Source organism: Sus scrofa, chromosome 1 (assembly GCF_054392235.1).
Source record: "Sus scrofa isolate SSC_HxYL_T2T_F1_AM1 chromosome 1, Sscrofa_HxYL_maternal_Yorkshire_Landrace_v2.0, whole genome shotgun sequence".
Classification (NCBI taxonomy): Eukaryota; Metazoa; Chordata; class Mammalia; order Artiodactyla; family Suidae; genus Sus; species Sus scrofa.
Window position 1 is genome coordinate 267337004 of NC_139383.1, and position 19509 is coordinate 267356512.

The following is a 19509-nucleotide window of genomic DNA, read 5'->3' on the forward strand; positions in this document are numbered from 1 at the left end:
CTTGTTGGCCCTTCATATGTCTTCTTCAGAGAAATGTCTATGCAAGTTCTTTGTCTAGTTTTTAAAGTATTTGTATCTTTTGAGTTGTTGGAGCTTGATATATATATTCTGGATATTAACTCCTTATCACATATAAAATTTGCAAATATTTTCTCCCATTTCTTAGATTATGTTTTCACTGAGTTAGTTGTTTCTGTGCTATGCAGAAGCTTTTTAAATTGATGTAGTCTCGTTGGTCTATTTTTGCTTTTGTTGCATGTTCCTTTGGTATCATCTTCAAGAAGTCATTACCTAGGCCAATGTCATGAAATTTCCCACTATATTTTCATCTAGGCTAATCATGCTTTTAGTCAGTAAATGTTAACTGAGTCATTTGATCTTAGATCTGTCATTGATGGGCAATGTGACAGTTAAACCCTGTGGGCCTCTATTGGCACACCTAGGAAATGGGAGTTGCTATCTGACACATACTTCTCAAGGTAATCAATAGAATTTAATGAGATACTGTCTGTAAAACTTCTGCGTAAGCTGTGAAATGTTTACTTGGCAGGTAGTAATGAATAGGAAACTAAACTCTTAGCTTTGTTGAAAGAAACACAGCTTGGTTCAGTTATGCTATTAATTGCTCTTAATGAGGATTACATTTGTGATAGCTTTTTTTTATAGTAGATTAAATCAGTCACCAACCTCAAGAAGCCCCTCATCCCCAGTCGTATCCCATCACACCACTCAGATTTCATTGCCATACTTTTCACTGCTTGATGTTTCTTATTTAGTCTTTTGCTGTGTCTGTTTCCCCACATTATAATGTGGCTGCCACATGAGTGGTGACTCTGTCAATCATATTTGGTGATCTCTCCTCAGTGCCTACAATAGTCATGGTCTCGTGTGTGTTTACGGAATAAATAAACCGACGTGAATAAACAGACCTCAATTTTCTGGGCACTAAGACGATTTGGAAGAAAAAGTTCTTATTTCTGTTTTCCAGTTAAGACTCAGATTAGTTAGAAAACTACACTAGCTCCATATCCCATGTCTTCTTTTTTAGCGCATCATAAAGTGTTCTCCATTTGAGTCAAATATCTGTCAGGGCTACCATAACAATGTGCCATGGACGAAATAGCTTCAGAAGGAGAAGTTTTTGGAGTTTCCGTTGTGATGCTGCAGAAACGAATCCCTGGCTCAGATCCCGCGTTGCTGCGGCTATGGTATAAACCGGCAGCTGTAGCTCCAGTTCAACTCCTAACCTGGGAATTTCCATTTGCCTCGGTTGTGGCCCTAAAAAGACCAAAAAAAAAAAAAAAAAAAGAAAAAGAAAAAGTAGAAATTTATTTTCTCAAAGTGCTAGAGATCAGAAGTCCAAGATTAAGGTGTTGATAGGTTAATTTTTCTTCTGAGAATTTTCTCTGGTTTATGGATGGTTGTCTTTCCCCTTTGTCTTCAGATGATCCTTACTTTATAACTGTGTCAGTGTCCTCTTCCTATAAGGAAAGCAGTCATGTAGAAATAGAGCCCAGCCTAATGACTTTTTTAACTTGATTACCTCTTTAAAAACCTTATATCCAAATGCAGTCACATTCTGAGCTATTGGGAATTAAGGCTTCAATATATGAATGGGGGGGGACATGATTTAGTCCACAGTAGGTGGTGATTTGAAATACCTGTCTAGTCTGTCATCAATACACCTTACATGCTAATGTATAATCATTTCGAAAAGCTTTCTGTAAGTGTTATCACCTATGATTCTCTTACCTACTCCTTTTGAAAATGAAGATGATCCTTTTCTTAGTTTAAAGAAACTTTACTGATCACCTACTTTATGCCAGTCACTGTCATAGTTCAAGGTCCAGGAGAATAAATAAGACAAGTAGAACACTTACTCTCAAAGAACATCCAGTCTAGCAGAGGAAGCAGACAAGTCGACACAGGACAATGCGGGGTGTTCCCTGCTATAACAGAAAGAAACGTGGTGCCCTATTGGAGCACAGAAGGGCAGCTAACACGGATTTATGGCGAAGTAAGCCTTCCAAATGGGAGTCATTCCTGAAGAGACTTGAAAGGCAAGATTGAGAAGAGTAAGTATAGAGCACTGAATAGTGGTCCCTCCAAAAGATACGTCCACTGAAACCTCAGAATTTGACCTTATTTGGAATAGGAGTCTTTGCAGATGTAATTAAGGTAAGCACCTCAAGATGAGATTATCCTGGATTGGGTGAGCCCTAAATCCAATGACAGGTGTCCTTCTAAGAGTTAGAAAAGGAGAAGACAGCAACAGTGAGGGGGAGGCCATGCAAAGTCAGTGCAGAGAAAGTGGAACAGTTGTCTACAAGGCAAGGGAAGCCAAGAATGGCTGGCAGTCCCCAGGAGCTATGAGAGAGGCATGGAAGAGATCCTCCCTTAGAGGCTCTGAACCTACCTTGTCCGTACCTTGATTTTAGACTTCAGGAATCCTCAACTACAAGAGAATAAGTTTCTGTTGTTTTCAGTGACACAGTGTTATGGTAATTTGTTACAGCAGCCCTAGGGAAGTAATACAATAATCATTCTAGATGGGAAACAGCATTGCAAGGGTTTAGGGACAGGGATCTTGGAATGAACTGCAGGTGGACTAGGCTGACTGATCACAGTGGGGATCAGTGGTGCTAAGCAAGTTCCTGCAAAATAAGTCAGGGCTAGATCTTGATGGGAAAGTCACTTGGAATAAGTCACTTTCACATTTTGGGACCTGAATTTCCTTTTCAATAAAATAAGATGGTTGCACTCAGTATTCTTTAAGAATGCCTTGAAAGTAATAGCACTTCTACAAAGTCAAATAAATTTTAAAAATTTGGTGTTTTTTTTTTCTTTTCCCTAGGAAGAGTTTACCAAAAAGTGCAAAATAAGTTACAATGTAAACTCTTTCTAAGAAAATAAAACAATATTTTAAGCCTCTTGCATTTCCTTCTTTGTCCTTCTGTCTACTTCTGCTCAGGTCTTTATTAAACCAGTAAGAAGACAAAAGGTGGAAGGACTGCATGTAAACCAGCCCTGCTGGGACCAGGTGTTCATTTTTCACTGGTTCTTGGGAGTCATCTCAGTTCCCTCTCCATTCATATACCTTTGCTGGATTCTCAAGCCACAGAGAGAGGCATAAAATACCCCCACTGACTTGAAGGTGCTCAGAGTTTAATGAGGCAGACAAGCAGGGAAGAGATGATTGTAACAAAAAGGCGTAACCATGGCACTGAGGAGCAATAGAGAAGGGGCGGGAGAAATCCAAGAAGGCTTCCCAGTGGAGGTGAGCCCTGAAAATAGAAACCACAGGTGTGAAGGCACAGAAACAGCATGGTGAGTTAGAGCAACATTCAAGACAAGGTGACGCAGTCACCATGGAAAATGGTGAGACCGAAGGAGGGGATGGATTTTTCATGACTTTGCTGGCCATCTGAGACTTTCTGACAGCCTCCACCACCTGATTTGCTTTTTGGATTTCTAAAAGACACCTCACATAGTGCCTTCATTAGTCCCTCTCATCCTCGTGTAGAACTCACTGCACTACCACACACTCTCCTCCCTCCCTTCCCAGTTCAGTCCTTCTACACCTACACTGTTAATGAGGACACTCTTTCTTCCCAGGGACAGAAAACCAAGTTGAATTAGTTTATGCAGGAGGAGGAAGATGTGTGTTTGTTTTTGTCTGACATAACGGAGAAGGATAGGAGTTGAACTGGAAAGGCTAGAATGGTTTCTCCATTAAGCCACTAACAACTTTTAGGGTCACATTTTCCCAAGAAAAGAAAGAGAGGTGTTTTGTTTTTGTTTTTTTCCTTTCCTGATTTCAGTTGGAAAAAGAAAAAGTCACAGTCAAGAACACTTATTATTGGCTCAGCATCAGCCAGTCCATATGATGAGTGGCATGAAGTATGCATGATTGAGGAGCTGGGGGAAGGAGGAATGGCCGGATGGTCACTCAGAGAAGGGAAGAGGACCGTGTAGACATGGACTCTGGGGCATTTGTGGAGAGCTGTGAAATCACCCAAGTGGCGTCACTGTACCATCCCTTCATAGTCCCACCACAGCCGCCATCTCTTTCCCTCCTTCCGAGAATGTCTTGTCTGCAAAGCCTGGATATGATCATGAACGTGGACCTTGGGATCAGGCCTCAGCCTAGTTCCCAACCTGGAAATCTGGGATAATGATGACTTTGGGGCACAGGCATCCATGTCAGAAGCCCATGAACCTTTTAATACCCTGGGTCCTCATGGAAAGCCTATTGCCAATCCCAGCACCCTTCCCGAAACACAGTTCTAATGAGTGTGGAAGGCTAACCATGGGTTAAGGTGGAAAAAACTACCACAAAAATAGAACCATTACACCCCCCTCATGGAGAAGAAAATAACTCTGCACCCCTCAGTGAGCTGCTGAGAACATCCCCCAGCTGTCCCTTCAAGGTAGAACATTCAGTGAGGCTGGGCTTGTGGCTGCAAGAAGGAGAAGTCTCCCAGCAGAGTGGATCCTTGGTGGGCTCAGGTACCCATCCCCTACACATGCACCTACAGAGCAGGTAATGAAAGTCAGGAACAAGGTCTTACTGGCCTGGTCTTGAGTTCACACTGGGTTTTTGGTGTCAGTGGGCGTGTGTAGATATTTTTAAGCTCCAGGACTCAGTGCCACTGAAAGAGCCAAACAGCTGAGGCTTTCTTCCCGTTTTTTGAAGACACACGTCAGTGTGCAGGTTTGAGTGAGGTGGATGTTCCCTTGGCCCTCAGCCCAGGCCCCTCTGCAGCTCTGCCAGAGGTGGGAGGACACAGCTCATTGTGGCAAACCTCAGGTCCCTGACGTGTCTGGCTCTGGCAACCACCAAAGGTTAAAATAATTTTAATAAAGTCCTAATGAACAGCTCAAAGCCTCAGAGTTATTCCTAGGTCAGTGGAGTGGAAGGCAGAATCCTGGGCTCAGTCCATTTTGTTGGAGCCATTTACTGTCATGGTGCATGTCACCTACTCATCCACGAGACATTTGAAGGGCCTTAACATTCATATTTATAGGAAGTATAAGAGTGTTCACCACGTGCCAAGAACTGTGCTGAGTACTGGCAGACATGCCCTCATGTAGTTCTAAGAACAGGGCTGTGGAAATGCTCTTGTTATTATCCCTATTTTACAGATGAGCACACTGAGGCTTAGCAAGGTTAAGTAACTTTCCCACAGGGACCCAGAGAGTAAATAGCAGTGTGTGGTCTCAGGTCCAAGTCTATCCACCTGCAAGCCCATGGGTTATGTTTGTTTGTTGCTATGTGATACGCAGTTCTTACCCAGGGGTCAGACCCCATGTTAATTAAGAAGACTCAGTGATAAATCATATTTACCCCATATTAATTAAGAGGACTCAGAGATAAGTCATATTTCTGTCATCAAATTGCTCGCTGTCTAATAGATACATACATAGACCGTTATAATACAGTACCAGGCCGTTATAACACCATATACAGACTGTCCTAAGGCCAACATGGAGAAGCTGTGAAAATACTGAGGAAAGGCAATGAGCCCAACCTAGGGGATCAGAGGTTTCCTGGCAGGGGTGGTTCTGAGCTGGGTTTTGAAGGATGAGTAAGGCTTGGTTGTTTCAACAAAGCAAGAATGAAGTGATCAAGAATCTGGCATATTTAGGCAGCTTCCAAGGAGATCAGTGAAGCTTGAATTTACATTAAGCAACAGAAAGCCAGTGAGGGAGTTTCTTTGGGGAGAATGCACAGCTGCATATGGAGCTCACACGGTCAGCACCCCAGGCCACAGGCGGCAATGGCAAGCCCAGAGCTGGAACTCCAGGTAGAAGTTGGGCAGGCGGTCCTCCATCTCTCTTGGCATCGACGGGCATGCTGCCCCTGTGAAAATCCATGCACGTGGCCAGAGCCTGGTTCACAACCCACCTGTTTTCCATCTGCTCATTTGCACCTTAGAGGGTCCGACTAGTCTCCTGTAGGTCCCTGCAAAGTTATTCAGGCACAGAAATTGAAAAAAATATATATCCTAAAGTTTGGCTTTTTGTGGTTGCAGCTGATTAGAACCACATTTGACAGAGTGTAAGGAGGAAAATACCGTGGTATTTGAAGGCAGTGTGTCAGAGTTGGTGAACGATTAGGTGCCTTCGTCTGTACTATGATATCCTGTGCTGATCCAGAAACTGGTCTGGTGGAATTCTTCCTGAGGTGGGATTTTAAGGAAAGATCCTCATGAGTCATGGGAAGTCTCCCCACCCCCCAAGCCCCTGCCACCTCTGATGGGACAGTTAGGTGGCTTGTACCTTGCGGTGAGCCCCCAACGCCTTGGACTGTGGCAAAGATTCACATCCTGCTTTGCCTGTAAATGGGGGAAGAAATAAAGTAAATCATCCTGTAGAAGAAAGGGAGCTGATGCGATCGATTCCCGAGAAAAGAAAGGTTAAAGGAACTGTGTAGTACATAGTTGGACAAGACTTGAGGAGAACAGGAAAGTTTGAGGGTTTGGAGAACAGCCCTTCGGGGATGTCCAGGGAAGGTGGTACTGATTGCAGTCAGAATTCAAAGAGGGAGGGAGAGAAACAAATGTGTACTGCCTTCCTGTGGATGAGAGATTGCACGTACATTGATTCACGTAGTGTTCACAGTCGTATTGTGAAGTGAATATCATTAGCATACTTGACAGAGGAGAAACTGACACTCAGAGGGGTTAAATTATTAATTCCCCCACCACCTGTAGGTCATGCATGAAGCAACCCCTCTCACGTAGCCTACATAGGAGGTTCTGTACAGGTTGCTCCTAGTTGCAGGATCCTGGGAAGGGACAGAGATCAGGCATGTGGGTGCTGCCTGGAGCATTTGTCTGGAACTATGTCTGGTCACTTATGGAGCATGATAATGTGAGAAAAAAGAATGTATTCATGTATGTGTAACAGGGTCACCATGCTGTACAGTAGAAAAAAATTATATTGGGGAAATAACAATAAAAAAAAGAAAACAGTAATAAAATTATTAATTCCGCAAATAATGTGACTAGTAAGTGGTGCAGGTGAATTTTTGAATTCAGGTTAGATTCCCAAACTCTTGTTCTTTTCTTAAATTGAAGTATAAATGGTTTACAGGGTTGTGTTAATTTCTGCTATGCAGCAACATTATTTATATATATTGTTATATATATTGACACTCAGAGGGGTTAAATTATTAATTCCCTAAATAATGCAACTAATAAGTGGTGCAGGTGAATTTTTGAACTCAGGTTAGACTCCCAAACTCTTGTTCTTTTTTTGAAATTGAAGTATAACTGATTTACAGTATTACGTTAATTTCTACTGTACCGCAGAATTAGTTATATATGTGTATAATATATATAGTTATATATGTGCACATTATTTTTCATATTATTTTTCATTATGGTTAATCGTAGGATATTGACTATAGTTCCCTGTGTTATATGGTAGGACCTTGCTGTTTATCCATACTCTGTATGGTAGTTTCATCTGCTGACTCCAAACTCCCAATCCATCACTTCTCAATTCCCCTCCCCACTGGCAACTACAAGTCTGTTCTCTGAGAGTCTGTTTCGGTTTCATAGATAAGTTCATTTGTCTAGTATCTTAGATTCCACATGTAAGTTGTAGCATATGGTATTTGTCTTTCTCTAACTTACTTCACTTAGTATAATAATCTCCAGTTGCATCCATGTTGTTGCAAATCGTATTATCTCATTCTTTTTTAAGGATGAGTAATGTTCCATTGTGTGTGTATATGGACATTTAGGTTGTTTCTGTATCTTGACTACAAACCTCTTGTTCTTGAATTTCCCACATAAGCAGGGAATCTGTATTTTTGAGGTTGGCTGATCGAACGTAGATCTGATAATTGAATCAAGTCTGATTTGAATACTTCAATACAGTTCTGCTTGTAAAACCAGGATTTTAGTCCTTACTATATAGTTGAACCAAATAAAATTAAAATACCATTGAAGAATTAAGTCAAGAGGTAAATCAAATCATCCTTCTCAAAGACTTTGGCTGAAAACAATGAAAAATTTCCTAGAAATGATCTTCTCATCTTTTGGAAGAGGAAGTCTGATACAGGGGTTAAGAAGGTCGTACTAGCCTGAGTTTGAATTACGTATCTTCCCATTTTCAAGCTGGATGATCTTGGTCATGTTGTACACATATATTATCTCGTCACCCCCCCTCCCCCCCTCTCTTCCTCTCCTTAATGATCTCGTCTATAGAATGGAGATGGCCTTTCCTACCTCACAAATTGGTCTCTGGAATTAAATTTTTGAAACAAGGAAATCCCTAATACAGGGCCTGGCAAACAGCAGGGACTCAATAAATGCCTCGTGGCTTTAAATTGTTGTCGACAGGAGGAAATGATGACACTGTTGCTGTTACTGCTGTCACTGTTTCCACGGCTACTGATAGTAGTGCTGATTCTAAAGTCTTCTGCCTCTAATAAAGAAATTCCTTTGATACTTCTGATGGAAATTGAGTAACTAGCTGTTTTTTGATTCTCCCCACCCCCACACTCCTTTGGCTCTTTTCCACTGAAACAGAAGGAGACCGTCAAAGGAGAAATACCCACAACGGCACACAAACGCTTGACAGCCAAAATGGTGGAATGCATCTGCCAAAAATCTACAACTTTATGCCAGGGGCAAACATGTGACTTTCTTTTCCCCCACGAGGCTGGACTTGTGCTGTCACAGCAAAAATTGATCTCGTGTTTGTGGGAAATGATACATGGTTCCCTCTTGTCTGTTCTGGGGAAATTTTAAGTCCAAATCCTTGCTCACAGATTCTGGCAAGTGGCTCCCAGTTTATATCTGTTGGGTTTTTCTCCCCACAAATATTTATTGAGCACCTATTATGTGCCAGGCACAGGGCTAGTCGTGAGGATTGTGACATTGAGAAAAAACATATTCGACCCCTGCCTTTGTCAATCTTTCAGTCCAGGGTGTGGGGAGGAGGGGAAGATACATACAAATCAAATACTCATAAAAGTGGGTTGGAGCTAAGAGGAGAAGGATAAGTAAGACTTAAATAGGTGAAGACAGAAGGGAAAATATCTCAGCTGCAGTAAAATTATCTTCTCTATTACCCAACCAAGCAAAATAAGTGTTTCTACAACCTGGCAGACAAAGCAGATGCTTCTGAAGAATAAAATGGCAAAGACATTTTTCATACTAATGCTCTGATGTGTGGTGATCAGGTTATCTTTAAGCACATGGAAGTTCCTGGGCCAGGGATAGAATCTGAGCCAGAGCTACAACCCACTCCACAGCTGCAGCAACACTGGATCCTTAACCCACTGCTCTGGCCTGGGGTTCAAACTCAAGTTTCAGCAGTGACCTGAGTCACTGTAGAGACAACACAAGATCCTTAACCCACTGTACCACAGTGGGAACTCATATATAAGAAATGCTATAAACCTTAGAGAATAAAAGATTGACAAACTGTAGAGAAGTGATCTGAATTAGAAAGACCCTAGGGCTTTGATATCTCACCTGGACTCCACCCCCAGCATTGCTGCTTGTGGGTTTAACCGAGTCTCTCCAAACCTCCGTTTTCTGATCTGTTAAATGGGAATAATCCTTGTGAGGCCTAAAACAAATCATGCGTAGACATCTGCTCTTCGTCTTCATAGTGCTCTGTACCTCTCCTCCCTGGTTAACTCCTATATACATGTAAGGTTTAATTTTCCTCAAGAAAGTCTTTGACCCTGCCAGAAGAGGCTAGCTCCCAGTAGCACCATGAACTTGCTCTTCCTGCACTTAGTACATTGATGATAAAATATATTTTCATGTAGATAACTATTTAACGTGTGTCTCTTCCATTCAACCTTTTGAGGACAGGGACCAGGCACCATGCTGGGCCACACTGAGTACGTTGGGAATGAAGTTGCATAGTTGAATGTGCTGAGGGGCACATTCCTGGCACAGAACAGGCCCTTCGTAGATGGAGCTTGTGATTGTTCCATTGTTTGATGTCAGCGGTACAGAATATTTTTGCATAATGGAAATAAGTAATAATAACAGTGGCTAACCGTGACACATTTATGATGATGACTGCCCTGTCATCTTGCAGTTCAAGAGTTTCTGCCTTCATCACCTTCTCGGGGTCAAACGTTACCTGAACTTCCTCCACTTTTACTGTGTTATCCTGTCCATCTTTACTTCCTGACCTTCCTCCACTTAGAAGATAGAGAGATCCCTGAATGCAAGATCACCCTATTTATTCTAATATCTGGAGTCTCCAGTTCAGTAAACTTGTGAGATGGAGACTGAGTGACTCAAAGTTGCCTTCGATTATAAGTCCTTATAACCTCACACTGGCCCAGCACTTACAGCTTCCAAAGTACTCCTCTTTTTTTATTTAATCCTCACATTGTACCCATTTTATTGATAAGAGAATTGAGACTCACTGATGAAAGCAGAGTCCCCATATCTAAGGCCCACTGAAAATGATTTTAATTGGCAATTGGGACTCTCAAACAAAATGCCCTCCAGGTGGTTTAATGGAATACAGTGTGCTGGGGAGGGGGTGGGGGTGCTTAGAGGACTGCATTGGAAGAGAAGCAGTTCCCATCAATTGCTAGCAGGTGATGTTATCAGATACTCCATTTAATAATAAAAAAATCTGGATTTTTATATGAACCTCACCACTTTTCAGTGTTGCCACCTGATTCAGAGTCTTTAAAACACACTGCAATCCAGACAAAACACAGCCATAGGTCAAATTCAGCCCATGGACCACCAATTTACAATCTATGATTTAAAGTTTAGAATCTTCCAAAATAGTTTGCATTGCCCTTTCCAGAGGGTAGAGTCTCAGAGCTGGGCGATCCTTGGACCCAGTGTATTCAGCTAGGTGGCTCGTAGTTTAAGCCACAGACTAGCAAAATGAGACTAGAACATAGAGGACATTTTAATGTCCTAACATGGCAAAATTAGGAACACATACTCCAATCTCTATTTTCTAAAAGTGTACTAGTCTGTGAAATCCAGAAGTCTGGAAACAAGTGGTTTTAGCACGAGCCCCACTTTTTATGGAAGAGAAAACAAAGACCTAGGGACAATAACTGTATGAGCACAGACATTTCATTTAGGAGTACTCCCCTCCTGTGTAAGTCACCTCACTTTGCACAGCTCTCAAAGTGTTTGGGACTCTCCCTTCTGCCTCTGCCAGCAAAACTGTCACTTCCTTAAAGGCAGGAGTCCTCTCCTCCTTGCCATGTGTTATCACAAGGGCTGTGCGTACAGTAGGCGCTTTTCAGTACTTGTAGCTCTCATGTCTGCCCCACCTTCTCCTATGGGAGAACAGTTAAGTCCGGCGTAAATGTTTGGAGTTTTCCTGAAGACCACATCTTCTACCAAAGCTTTCTCAAATCCCTTCAGTTAAACAATTTTTCCCTCCCTGTGCACCTATGAAGTATTACTGCCTCTCTGCCATAACCTCAGCTGTGTGCTAGAGTTACCTGTGATTTATCTGTTTCTACAGACAGAGGATGAGCCAGTGGTGGGCAGAGCCCATGTCTTATTCACCTGTGCATCCCTCCCACAAAGATGAGCTCAGCATCTTTTTCAAGGAAGTCATCTAGCAAACATCTATCGAAGTCTCTCTGTCTTCTTTTAATAATTTATTTAATTTTTAAATTGAAGTACGGTTGATTTACAATGTTGTGTCAGTTTTAGGTGTACAGCAAAGTGATTCAGTATATGTATATTCATTCTTTTTCAGTTCTTTTCCATTACAGATTATTATAAAATATTGAGCATAGTTCCCTGTGCTATACAGTAGGTCCTTGTTGGTTATCTGTTTTATACATAGTAGTGTATATATGTTTACTCTAACCTTCTAATTATCCTTCCCCCCGCTCCCCTTTCCCCTTTGGTAATCATAGGTTTGTTTTCTATGTCTCTGGTTCTATTTCTGTTTTTTTTTTTTTAATTGTAATCAGTTGTTATCTCCCCAATACATTTTTTTTCTACTGTACAGCATGGAGACCCAGTTACACATATGTATACATTCTTTTTTCTCACATTAACATGCTCCATCGTTAAGTGACCAGACATAGTTCCCAGAGCGACACAGCAGGATCTCATTGCTAATCCATTCCAAAGGCAATACTTTGCATCTATTAACCCCAAGCTCTTTTTTTTTTTTTTTAATGACCAAACATAGCACTGGCAAATAATGGGTGCTTAATACAGGCTGTTGAGTGCTGATTCCTTTTAGAAGTTAGCACAATACCCAGAATGTAGTAGTCACTCAAAAAAAAAAAATTTTTTTTTTAATGAATGAATGGAAAAATGACCCGTCAGACTAAACATGGATCCCTTTCTTAAAAAACTCCAGGGAATTTTCAGAAAATCACCACCTCCCATCTCAATACCGCTATTGTGAGGTTTGAAGGGGCATTTGGTGATAGGCAGTCTCTTGTTAGTTGTCTGAGTCAGGGCAGGGACTAGATGAGGCAAGTAAGGGGCTCTGGTAGGAATTTAAGAAGGTATCTGTTTGTGGGGTCACCCACACCCCGGAATGCCCTTGTGGTGATGGAGTGAGTGCCTCATTTGCCTTGGACTCCATAGTTCCAGCCCATCTGAGCTACATTGCTGGCTCCCATGTTAATCAGCTCAGGCTGCCATGACAAAGTACCACTGACTGGATGACTTAAGGAATAGAGATTTATTTTCTAATGGTTCTGGAGGCTAGAAGTCCAAGGTCCTGTGTCAGCTGCTTTGGTCTCTCCTAAGGCTTTTCTCCTTGGCTTGCCATTGACTGCCTTCTTGCTAGGGCTGCACATGGCTGCCCCTTGGTCTGTGTGTTGTTGGTGTCATCATCTCCTCCTCTTATGAGAACACCGGTCATTTAGTTTAGGGCCTACCCCTACGACCTCCTTTTACCTTAACTGCCTCTTTACAGGCCCTGTCTCCAAATACTGTCGCATTCTACATACTGGGGGATAAGGACTTAAACATATGAAGTTGGAAGGTGACACAATTCAGCCAATAACAGTCCCCCAAAGCCCTACAGCTAACAACGTATTTGATTTCTTTGGGATGTTTTCTTTTTACCCTGGGAAATTGGAAATTGTAATGAAAGCATTAATAATGTCCATAAAAAAGTGATGTGGACTTTTATTCAGCTTTAATAATACTTGTTCCTGCAAGAGATTGCAAAATCCCTTCTTCCTGCCATCCATCCTTGCACCATGCCAGCACCTCCTCATACATCTGTCCCCTTCCTACAGCATCAGGCAAAGAAAATTTACTATGTGCTAGACGTATCCCGTTATGATATATGCTTTTGTATGATGTGAACAGGCAGGGAAAGAAGAGAAAGGCCCAAAATCATTTATGTTGCCCATAAAGCACAGTTACAGACAGTACCTAAGTTTAAGTGCCCATAAATTCTTGCTGAAAATGATTTAAATGATAACAACTCCAGAAATAACTTTAACTAAGGGATGACAAAATGTTTAACTCACTGGTAGAGGTTGTCTTGGATCCTGGCAGGTTGAAAGGGACAGAGCTATTTATTTGGATCGTCTTTAACTAGGATAAATTCTAACTATGCTAAAAATATTATCATATTTTTAAAGCATAAGGACAGAACTGGGAACACTTTGCAGTTAAAAGATTTATATGGTTCTATGTAATTCACAGTATTCCAGAAATGGGCTGGTGTGCTTTCTTCGGACATGCATTATTACTCAAGCTGTTTAAATAGTTCTTGGAATATCCCCATCTTTCTTTTGGAAGCATTGGATTCAGTGCCTCAGCTCTCCTGGGCCTGCCATTTGGGGGCAGAAAGGGTAGACTAGGACAGCAGTAAGTGCAGTTTGAGTTGAGAAAAGTGGCATAAAGAGAAAGATATTTGTGAGGTAAAGAAGGTTGCTGCATAATGAAGCTGGCCAGGGCCTATCAAACAGTCCATCTTCAGGGTTAAGCCTCCTAGTGAGACCATCATGAAGACATGCTCTCCAAATGACCAAGGCCCACAGCCTCCCTGTCTCACAACTTTACTTTCCTGTTTTTTAAATGTAGAGTCTCTGTGTTACATTCTGAGCAATATTCCAAAATTTTTTTTCTGTTTTATCTATTCTATCTTCAGGTGAGTCTAAATTGCTATTTAAAACTCTCTTCTGGCTTGATTTTTTTCTATATAGATTATTTAACAAATCCTTTTAAACTCCAAAAAATTTGTGTGCATATGTATCTTTTGTTGTCATTTTTTTGTTTTTTTTGTTTTTTTCCCCCATCACAGATGATTGGATTAGGAAGGGGTGTGTGTGTGTGTGTGTGTGTGTGTGTGTGTGTGTGTGTGTGTGTGCGCCTGTGTGCACGCGCACACGCACACACAATGAAATACTACTCAGCCATCAAAAAGAATGAAATAATGCCATTTTGCAGCAACATGATGGAACTAGAGACTCTCATACTTAGTGAAGTAAGTCAGAAAGACAAAGACAAGTACCATATGATATCACTTATATCTGGAATCTAATACATGGCACAAATGAACCTTTCCACAGAAAAGAAACTCATGTACTTGGAAAACAGACTTATAGTTGCCAAGGGGGAGGGGGAGGGGGAGGGAGTTTAGGTAAATAGATACAGACTATTGCCTTTGGAATGGATTAGCAATGAGATCCTGCTGTGTAACACTGGGAACTATGTCTAGTCTCTTCTGCTTTTATACACTCCAAATTATCAGTTTAGTTTTCAGACTCGAGGTCCTCTTTCAAAAAATTATTTTGCCTTGTGTGTATATAATTTGGATTATTTTATGATCTCACATACTTGCAGTTGCTTCTTTTTCCATGTGCTATCCTTTGTAGTGGGTCATTCCTACACATGATTTTTTAAAGATTTTTTTAAATTGTTGGTTTACAGTGTTGTGCTAATTTCTGCAGTACAGTAAAGTGACCAGTTATATATTTATATATATATACACACACATTCCCTTTTTTATATTACGTCCATCATGGTCTATCCCAAGAGACTGGATATAGCTCCCTGTGCTGTACAGCAGGACTTCATTGCTTATCCATTCTAAGTGTAATCATTTGCATCTACTAACCCCAAAATCCCAGTCCATTCCACTCCCTCCCCATCCACCTTGGCAACCACAAGTCTGGTCTCTAGGTCCGTGAGTCTGTTTATGTTTTGCAGATAATTTCATCTGTGCCATTTTTAGATTCCAAATATAAGTGATATCATATGGTATTTGTCTTTTCTCTCTGGCTTACTTTACTTAGTATGATAATCTCTAGTTACAACCATGTTGCTATAAATGGCATTGTTTCATTTTTTATGGCTGAGTAGTATTCCATTGTGTGTGTGTGTGTGTGTGTGTGTGTGTGTGCGCGTGTGTGTGTGTGTGTATACCACATCTTCTTAATCCATTCAACTCTCGATGGACATTTATGTTGCTTCCATGTCTTGGCTATTGTGAATAGTGCTGCTATGAACATAGGGGTGTATGTATCTTTTTTGAATTGTAGTTTTGTCTGGTTATATTCCCAGGGGTGAGATTGCTAGATCATATGGTAATATCTTTGTAGTTTTCTGAGGAACCTCCATACTGTCTTCTGTAGTGGTTGCACCAACTTACATTCCTATCAACAGTGTAGGGAGGGTTGCTTTTTCTCCAGACCCTCTCCAACAGTCATTACTTATAGACTTTTTAATGATGACCATTCTGAATGGTATGAGATGATAACTTCATTGTAGTTTTGATCTGCATTTCTCTAATAATTAGTAGTGTTGAGCATCTTTTCATGTGCCTACTGGACATCTGCATGTCTTCTTTAGAGAAATGTCTATTTAGGTCTTCTGCTCCATCATGACGTTCATGACACTCACTAATCCCCGTTATTTCTCCTATCATTCGTTAATTTCATTATTAAGTAAAATTCTTAAGGAAAATAATTATAAGATAGTGATTTTTAAAATAGCCACTATATTGAGCACTCACTATATGTTAGAAAGCTAAATTAAGCTTTTCACATAATTTTACCTTTTATATTTCACCACAAACTTATAAAATTAAGCATTTTAATCTCCACTTTAAAGATGAAGAAAAGGAGGCTCAGAAGAGTTAAGAAACTTTCTTAAAATGATTCAGCATGTTAAGTGATAGGTACATGATTCAAATTAAGATCTGCCTCCAAGGCAGAGATCTTGTATTCTTAATAACATTCTGTGTTATTTTTCCAAATTACTATTCCTGTCTATAGAGTAGGTATAAGATGCATATTTAGTGAATAAATCCATGTGAGTTCCTGGGTAGTTAAATAACAAAACTCCCCAAAAAGGAGGGAAGATAGGTAAAATACCAGGTTCTAGTTATATTTAGCTGCATTTGAAACTATCTCCAAGTCTCAAAAAACAGCTCTTCTATCTGAATTGTAGGTCAAAAAAATTGTAGAGTTTAGTTGGACAGTTCTTCCACTCCATGGAACATCACCTAGGGTCATTGGTGGTACTCAGCTGATGGTTGGTCTGGTCTGGAGGACAACTTGGTGGAAGAGTCTGGATCGCTGGACTTAGCTAGGTCCTTTTCTCTCTTTTCATGACGTCTCAGGCTCTACATGATCTCTCCCGTAGAGTACTTGAACTTCTTACACTGCTCCTCAGGGCTCTAGGAGACCAAGATAGCATCTGCCACCCAAGGCCTAGAACTGGGACAGCATTTCTTCTGCACATTCTGCTGGTCAAAGCAGACACATATCAGACCAGATTCCAGAAAAAGGGGAAACAGACACTCCGTCTCAGGGAGAGGTGTCAAAGAATTGATGTCCATCTTCATTTCATTACATAGAGTGAATTAAATGATGAGTGTTATAAGTGCAGTATAAAACAAACAAACAAACTTTAAATTAGGGGTACATAGTGCTCACCTCTGGGCTAAGTCATATCCTGTATTATCCTCTCTTATAGCACCTTGATATTTTCTTGCCCTGTCCTCATCACAAGGGTAGAATGTAGTGTTTTACTAGAGATTACTTGACTAAAGTCTGGTTCCTGCTCTAGATTCTTAGCTCCATAAGGGAGAGAGCATTTCTGATCCATTCACCATTGTACACCCAACAGTCAACACAGGGACAGACACACAATGGACACTTGAGAAATATTTGTTGAATGGATGGATGGATAGATATAGGAAGAAGGATGTGTAGATGGTTCCTCTACTCACTGGAGGAGGTGATTAGAACTCAATTCACCTTTTATCAGAAGTTACCTTTGAGATTCCTTCTAGCCCTGACATCCTGTAATTGACCATAAAAGATGACTGCAAAGAAAGCATCGGCCAATGAAAGGATAAGGCTGCCAAGAAAGCTAATGAGATTTCAGGCTCTTATGAATGAAAATGCTGAGTCCAAAACAGAGTCTGCTGTTTAATGTTCTAGCCTCTAACTGGAAACCACCTCTGATTCTGGGCACAGCATTTCAGAATAATTGAACAAATTGAAAACTGCCTAAGGGTCACTATACTGGTGAGTGAAAGGCATTGATGTCATAGAGAAGTTGAAGGGACAAGGAATATTTTCTTTCCAGAGAAGGGACTTAAGGCTCATCATAAATGTTATTTAAATGTAGGAGTTGTATCCTTAGGGAAGAAGCAGTAGACTCATTTCGTGTGAACCCAGAGGGCAGAACTGGGACAGAGGGATGAAAATTATGTTAAAGAAAATGTCTGTCCAACAGAAATTAAATTTCTAACTTGGAAGCTGCCCGGTGAGTGCTATAAGGTCTGGAGAGAGGTGTGAGTTCTCTTAACAACAGAAGTACTCCAGAAAAGATTCTCAGTGCCTAAATATATATGTCAGAAGGAGAATAAAATACAACTAAGGATTGGACCCAGTGACCTAAAATGCCAAAGAATAATGCTGGGCAGTATTAGTGGATTTGGAACCAGGAGACCAGGGTTCTAGTTGCAACTCTACCACTTTGATGTAATGTCAGGCATGACACTCTGTCTCTTTGAGAAGAAGCTGGTGAGAATTAAATGGGATAATCTGTATAAGTGCTTATCCCCTCAAGTGGGGCATAGCAGACTTTTCGCAAATTACAGTATTTTTAATTATTTCTATAGTATTACTTCATGAAGGCAGGAAGACAAAATATCTTTTGAACATCTGACTTAAACCAAACCATGCATACATGAAACTCTTTACATTGATATATTTTCCTTTTCATGGCCCTATGGTGTAATTGGTTGTTAAAAGTCCTCTTCCACAAATGAGGAACCTGAGACTCAGATACTGGAAACAACTCACCCAAAATCATATATCTAACAAGGGGAGTTTAAATCCAGTTATGCTTACCACAGAGTTCGATCTTTTAAAATTTATCTCACATGGCCTTCTGCAAGTATGTTCTCTCATCCTAACGGTGTCATTTTAATTAAGTATTTTGCAAAGAAATTGTGTTATTTCCTTCACTAAGCCAAGACTTTGGAGGGTTAGGAATTATGGTCATATGTTGTTTGTACTCTATCTCTAGGTCATTTCTAAGCACATGTAGGATCTCTGTTTTTCTTGTGTGCTATAGTTTTCCTGCACCTTTATTTCTGGAGCAGATAATTCCTTAGAATATTTATTTAGGGCTGTTGGAAGCTAGATGTTGAAAGCACACAGTCCACGACCATTAATAGTTTAATATTTCTTTAGCTTATCCTCACCCCATCTACCCATTCTGACCAGGCAAGTGGACCTTCCTCCAAGTTCAGTGGAGGAATTGAATACTTCCAATTCAAAGCATGTGTAATTCAAGAAAATTTAAGGGCTACAAGGTTGTCTATTGCCAATTATGTGGCTTTTTAAAAGTTATTTACCAGCTCAAAGCCTCAGTTATCCTATTTGCAAATTGTGTATAATGAGCCCTGTCCTGCAACAATTTGGCAGAGAGTAAATGAATTCATATAGCAGAGGCAAACCTATGCATTCAGCAGAGTGTTTCATTTTCTTTCTGGGGACTTAGGTAACCTTCCCAGTGCCTTGATATCTAAGTGAGGGTATTGGTGCCTAAGTCTAGTCAAAAGAATGGAGCAATTGTGATATGGACTACTTCTACCTCTGGACCTTAGAACCTTCTACTCACTGACACTTCCTGAGGTGCCAGCTGGATGTAAAAAAAAGGGGGGGGGGGGACTGAGGTCTTAGAGGAGAGCTGAGGTGAAAGGTGCCACTCAGAGAGAGGAATGCTGCTCCAGACACATCGAACTGTGACAAAAGTAATATAAATATGTTTATTTGGGGGAGTTCCCTTCGTGGCTCAATGGTTAACAAACCCAACTAGCAACCATGATGATGTGGGTTCGATCCCTGGCCTTGCTCAGTGGGGTTAAGGATCCAGCATTGCTGTGAGTTATGGCGTAGGTCGCAGACATGGCTGGGATCCCACATTGCTGTGGCTGTGGCGTAGGCCAGCGGCTATAGCTCCAGTTCGACCCCTGGCCTGGGAAATTCCATATGCAGCAGGTGTGGCCCTAAGGAAGACACAAGACAAAAAA